The sequence below is a fragment of the Aulonocara stuartgranti genome (genome assembly GCF_965226115.1).
Source record: "Aulonocara stuartgranti genome assembly, chromosome: 16".
NCBI lineage: Eukaryota > Metazoa > Chordata > Actinopteri > Cichliformes > Cichlidae > Aulonocara > Aulonocara stuartgranti.
Window position 1 is genome coordinate 17,669,340 of NC_138952.1, and position 7,295 is coordinate 17,676,634.

Consider the following 7,295-nt stretch of genomic DNA (forward strand, 5'->3'; position numbering starts at 1 on the left):
TGATGGTTTTCACCATATCCTCACACAGCATTAGGGCGGAAAACTCCAACAGATGGTCTGTTCTAAGATTTTTTTCAAAAGTCCTTCAGTGAAAGCCATTTAGACAGGGTGGATTAAATACTTTCAACAGTGGACTTACCAAACACTGCCGTGATGCTTTAACGAAAAACCTACAACAGAAACTAGTTTGTTTATTATATGTACAACTTCCACTATACTGTGGTCTTCAACATAATGCTGTGGGCCATGGAGCCAGACGTACGACAGCATCACCTACAGGATTACTGATCAGAAGATCATGATGGGCCGAGTCCCGAGTGTCGACACTCCCCTTAGAAGCTGTTAGTGATTGCTAATGTTTTTTTGGTCTCGTTGTAAAAGGTCTCAGGTGAGAGAAATACGAAGAATACCAGGAAATTGACACATTGCACCCTCGGAGGAGAGCGTAACCATGGTCACATGCAGAAGAGCGTGATACAGGGTTTAAGTGAAAGTGTAATCAAAGGTCTGCAGTTACACGTGTAGCTGTGAACACTAATAATGTAAACGGGAGGAAATAAAAATAAGGTGGCAATCTTTCATATCTGCTGTTCAGAAAAAGCCAGCCTTTTGCGGTTTGGCAACATGCAGGAGGGAGACAGGGCAGGGATAATGGAGGAGTTTGGGAACCCTTAAGGATCAGCTAATCCCATTTGGCTCTTTGTTTGGAATCAGTGGAAATCCTGTTGAGCCTGGTTCAATGAGCGCTACTGACAATCAAGGGAAACAGAGGATGAAGGAGAGCAACGCATGCCCGTGCACCTGCACAGTTAAACAGTGGCACTGGATTTAGCTTTATTACTGTACTACACAGTTGCCCAGTAAGGCCACAAACAACTGGTGCAAGGAACTGTCACAAGTCATGGCTACAAAACGGCCAAATCCATCTATGCGATCTATACAAACTCGGAGAATATAACAAAAATCGACGAACAATTATAGATTATGCCCCAAACAGCCATGGTCAAACATCATATTATCCAATATATTTTAGTTAAATCCCCTGCATATAAATTAAGGTGAGTTTAAGTCAATCAAATCTTTATTTCCATGCAAACACCAGCATATAATAACTGCATAGTATACATAAGCAATAAACTGGGATTTTAGAAGAAAAATAATCAACATTTGAGTCACTAAGACCATTAAAACAAGGCAATCACTGCTTTATCAGCCCTGCTCCGCTTGAGTGGAAAGCCAGGAATGGCACACCGCCTTTTTCCTGTTGTATTCACATTTGCTGGCACCTGTATCAAGCTATTCCCTGACACCCCCACTCAGAGGCCCCCACCCTTCCTGACAGAGGAAACACATGTTGTGAGATACGGGTCTCTTTTAGTTGCACCATTAGTAGTACAGTCAGTATTACTGAAGCCTTTATTTCACAGGCTATATGTGCGTCTTGACTATGCCACCTTCAGCAACAGCCCCCTGTCATCTTGCAGTAACACAACCACACACACAGACACACACACAGCGGGACCTCTCATGACAAGAAAATCTCATTATTTGCCACTGCTTATTTCTCTGTTGTTAGCATTTTATGAGACTTTTTGGATTAGGTTAATAACACAGTGAGCAGTGCGGCTGCCTGGCAACTAAGATGGATTTGACATTTTTCCTCAATCTTTAGGAATTCTCTTGGGATAACTTTTTTCCAAAAAATGAATGCTACATCTGCAATTAAATTTGAATACATCATCCAGAAACTGTTTCTTAGTCATTTAAGGCTTATGCCACATTTTGAGAAACATCTAATTAGTCCAGCGGGTGAAGAAAATCCAACACAGTGTTCTAAGTGGAGGGTGTTGTTGCTGCTCTTAAGACAGAGTAGAGAGTCTAAAGGGAGATTAAGACAAGTCAGGGATACTGAGCTGTTTATCTGTGCAGGAGTGTGTACAGTGGAGAACAGGGCTGCGGTCCTGCATGTTTAACGCTTGCCGTCACAAGAAGCGTCTGTTTTAAAGCACTTCATACAGAGCAACGCTCTTCTAATCGGTCCAGGTTCACATACAGACCTTCAGGCACATGGCCGCACCGCTGTTTCTCCATAAAGCACCATGCAGCTAACTTTATTTATCCATCCTGGCAAGGCACACTGTGGCAGCATACTGCTCACTCTGTAATACAATCCAGCCTCCTGATGCTAAGCCCCTGGAAAACAACCAGGAAGCAAACAAAAAACAAAGCCTGAAGGAGAGCTGGGTCTCTCTCCTGAACACACAGGCTTTGACAGAACAACCAAACACACATTATCAAGGTCACATGACTGCTTACTGTGTAAGACGTTCATTTGAGTCTTCAAGCTATTGTGCGGCTTTCCTCCTTCTCAGTTTTGTGAATGTCAGCTGATATAACAGAGGATGAAGGACCGTTTAGCAATACAGCCCCAAACCTCAGTGAATGTGTCACTTAAAATACAACTCATTTGTTTATTGTGGGCAGGGAGCGCACAATAGGCTTATGTCAGCTTTACAAGGAAAAAGAAAAATAGGAACTCAGTGTTTCATGTGGAATGTTTTTTTACTGAATGGGAAACTACAGAAACTCATTAACATTCCTTTTACATCCAACAGCTTGTCAAAACTTTGTATGGAAGCGCTCGGCCTTTGACAGAATAAGTATACACCGACACAAACACTGTGTCTTGGTGGAAGCGTCTCACACTGTGGGACGCTATGACTTGCAATTTTTTTCCAGCTCTTTGTTTTGAACTTCAAATCCCATTAATCACCTCCTGACCTCTCAGACAGCTTTTAACCTGGTTGTGGGAGATAAATTTCTAGATGGGAACGAGATAATGGTCCATCAGCCACCTTCACCTCAGTTCATGTCGGGTCGTTCCATCTCAAATCCTGACATTTTAGAACAATTACTGTTCAGCCACCTTTGATTTCCATTCCCCTTATTTTAAGCATTATGATCTATCTATAGACAGACAGATCTATATATCTCTATCTCTCTCTACATATATATACATATATATACATATATACTAGGGGCGCAACGATATTCGTATCGATATTGAACCGTTCGATACAGTGCTTTCGGTTCGGTACGCATATGTATCGAACAATACAACATTTGTAATTTATTTTATCAACTTTCCTTCTGACGATGCTGTCTGTGTTGAGCGCTCAGTGAATCTGCGTTCGACTACTCCGCCTAGGCTGCACTGTCGAGCGCAGATCCACTGAGCGCTCAACACAGACAGCATAGTCAGAAGGAAGAGCGCAGGGCAAGCTAGCAAGACAGAAGTTAAGCTCTCCTTGCAACATGGACCTCCCCCACCCTCATTCAGATCTGGCGTTTGGAATTATTTTGGTTTTCATGTGACGTATGACCCTGAAGGTAAGCGAGTCATGGACTAAAGTAAAACAATATGTTGGATGTGCCATGCAATGCTCAATTACATGGGTGGGAACTAGTGTGTTAGCGCAGTTAGCTCATTAACGTATTGGCCGTCTAGCCCCATGCAGGGGGCGATCGGCGGTAGCTCGTTAACGGAGATTTGCCGTGTTGTGGCGTTAAGGTCATTTCAACGAGATTAACATGAAAGCACTAGTGGGAACACAACGAATATGACTGCACATTTACGCCGACATCATCCTAGTGCAAAGACAAAAACAACAAGCATGCTACTAACTTTAGCCGAGTCATTTAGACAGCTGTTAGCACATGATTCTCCTTATGCTGCTGAGAATATAGCCCAGAAGAAGCGGATAGTATAGCTTTTATTTTGGAAAGAGCCATTTTTCTGTAATAAACTCTCTTTTCCAAAGATGAGTGATTCCTCAATCAGATACAGGGCTTGCAAAATCGCTAGCCCGACGTCCTGGGGCTAGAGATTTTTCCAGTCGGGCTACAAAAATCTATCTCTTCCCTGCCCATCGGCCTATCGTAGGAAGGAAAAATATATGTCAATGCTTTTGCATTCTTTCGGAAATGTAGCTGGGTAATTATGTCATTGACATCGGTGAGCCACTGTCAATATGTGACATATTGAAATCACGTTTGACTTTGCGCTTGTTTTTTGCTTTCACTTTGCAATCGCGTGAACTGTGTATAGAGAGAGCGACAGTACTGATTGGTGAGTGATGATAATTTGTGCACCAATTCCTCTGACATCGTCTTATTAATCGTTAGCTTACTATGCAAACATGACAAGTGAAATCTCCCGCAGCAAGCTTAAACATGTGAGAGGTTGATCGCGCAGAGAATCGCTGAGCTTATGTGAGTGTGTGTGTAAAAGCAGCAGGATTTATATTTCAGTTCTGCTGAGCCAAATAAGACAGGTCAGGGTGAAGAAGTGACAGCCAAAGAAAAGCTTACCACAAAACGGAGAAGTTATGACAAATGAGACTATAAGGCAAAAAGAAAGTGCAGCTTTATGGTTTCATGGACAAAATAATTTCTGTGGCTGCGATATGACGAGCTATATAACCAGGGATGCACATAAGTGGTCAGCAGGTGCGCATTCGCTGTCAAAATAAAAAAAACACGCACAAGGGTTAGGGTTAAATTTAAAAACTGTACTTTTGAGTTAAAATATATATTTATAATTTTAATAAATGACAAATTAAAAAGGCATGAACATTTTATTTTGTATCGAAAAAATATCGTACCGTGACACTAAAGTATCGAACCGAACCGTGAATTTTGTGTATCGTTGCACCCCTAATATATATATATATATATATATATATATATATATATATATATATATATATATATATATATATATATATATATATATATATATATATATATAAATAAAAATAATACCTTATAAAATGGTAAGGTATAAAAGGTAAGGTGAAACCCGTGCCCTAAAACCATCTTCCCCTGCTCCGCCCTCTGTAGGTTGCATCCCTCCCCCTCACTATCCCACTCTGGCCTACACTGTGTCCAAGCGAGGAATGCTAGCTATGCAGTCGGCCTGGTGAAAAGTCATTATAGTTCATCCCCTCTGGCTGGCAGGTCCCATCCACACAGTGGAAAATGCTATAAGAGTGAATTCTGAGAACTTAGACTTGGTTTAATTAAGCTAACAGCAGGCACTATAGGAGGGAGGGGGAAATCATTGGCGATGGCTCACTTTAACTACATGTTAAGGTGCCTCTAAGCTTCATCTATTTGCCCAGCTGATGACACCTATGAGCCAGAACAACTTTCAGGGAAATCCCACATGAACAATAACATCAGAAGCAACTTTCACTTTCATCAGCGTAGTCACATAACAATTAAATATAGACACAGAGCAAGAATCTTCTGTAGTTTCCTCACACACGTCACAGGAATATCCATCGTCATTTTGACTCCAGTTGAGAGAAAAAAAAATTGCTGTCCAGTCTGACTGAAGTGGTTTTGAATTGCAAGGGCCAGAACAAGCTCATCCTCTCCATTTATAGTTAATTTATACAGTCATAGATCTGAATCAATACAGGAAACCAGCTTTTGTATTTGCTAATTATGTGCTAATCCATCCCTTTGTGAAACACAATATCTGCCCTCAGCTGATCCGAGTGTGATGGGAGGTCACTCTCAGGCAGAGCGGACTCTTTGCTTGACACTAGGCATGAGTGATAAAACAGACAGGTGTGAAAAGAAAGCAAAAAGTAGATGCTTCTATTTTAAGTAATTCTACTGACTGGATAACTTTTTAAGATAACAATACATTGGATGACAACAGTGACATAAGACTATAGAGTTTTATAGAGAGTTTCAGTTCACTGTTTGGTTGAAAATTTACATTTTCTGGCCCAGACAGCCAAACAGTACGCTGGATTACAGCATTGTTTACCTGCTGTAGTATACCTGCTCAGAACCAAACAGCAGACAGATCATTTAGCTATTAGCTGGGACATACTGGAGTCATCTGAGCCACATAACATTATTACATTAAAAACTGAACTTATCACCTGTCAAGTAAACACACTATATAGACAACAGACTACTGTAAGTTGTTACTTTAGTTACTGGTCAAATAGCTCCACTAAAAACCACAAATGTTGACCTCGTGGTGACTCCAGAACAAGTCAAGAGAAAGCCATTAACATCTATACATGAGTCCATATAAACCCATCAGCTTTTATCAAGATGTTTTAGTTAGAAAAGACATGAGTTTCCAGACTAATAGACTCAGTTTCTCCATCCCTATGACTACTAGCACTCAAAAATACAAGTTTTTAAAACCTTACCAAGCAGAATACGTTAAACTTTGAGTCAACTCCACGCTTCAAAACCTCCAAACCATTTACTTTACTTTCAATTTCCATTGATTCAGAAAAGAAAAAAGTGGAGTGTTATTCTGCAGTGCACCCTTCTTGGCTGGCTACAACAGACACGTTCCCACAATGAAGAGTTAATGGTCAGCTGCATTAAAAGATGGGAGGGAAACATCACTTTTATAGGCAAACCATGAGGGGGATAGAGACTAAATCCTCACAAAAAAGAAACATGCAGGGTCTTAAAATGAAATTTGCCAGTCATTAGTCTGCTCTTTCTAGACATTTTCCATGAGCCAACACGGACGTGTTAGTCTATAGTCACGGGAGTTGTCGTGCTTTCAGGATTTAATCCAATGAGCTTAATCTGTAGGCCTGTGCCTGCACGCAGAGGGTGACAGTTTTGCCTTAGGGGTTTTAGGCTGGACTAGGATCACCTCTCTGCTCTGCTCGGCCTGTTGCAAAACTAATGAATAAGTGATGGTGGCCTCAAGAGTATCCATACGCCAGATACATTTTCTCATTCACTTACTCCAGTGTGGGCTGAGCCATGTAAAGACTTGTTTGTAATGGTGCCATTCATACAAGTGTTAGGCCAACAAAGACTACTTCTCAGGGCTCTGATGGAGGGGAGGCTAAACGAGAAAGCATTTGAATCGACTGTCGTTAGAAATGTGGGTCTATTCTTAGAAGATAACTGTATGCATTAGAGAGAATGACAGATTTAGAGCAAATACTAAAATAAGAATCTACATTTTGTGAGTAATGTGAGATGTAGGATTAGGCACAGGAGTGCTGATATGTCTTAACTGTCCTAGTTCATGAGTTAGGGCTGCAGGTATATTTGGAGAAAGTAAAACTTCAACTGGACGATCCTTCTAGATTTCTGGGATGTAGAATTCATCCCAAGAGGACAATGCAGAAAAATACATGCCTGTGCTAAAACCTTTCCATTTAGAAGTTTGCGTAACAGACAAAGAGTCAGCATCAGGTTGATAGCGTGGCTAAAATTGGAGGACATCATGTTGC

General features: G+C 41.0%; 1 protein-coding gene across 1 annotated transcript in view; it reads right to left on the bottom strand.

Annotated features, from left to right (window-relative positions):
• Nucleotides 1–7,295, bottom strand: part of LOC309690268 (dedicator of cytokinesis protein 9) — a 76,516-nt gene that overhangs the window by 62,037 nt on the left and 7,184 nt on the right. The window lies entirely within an intron of this gene.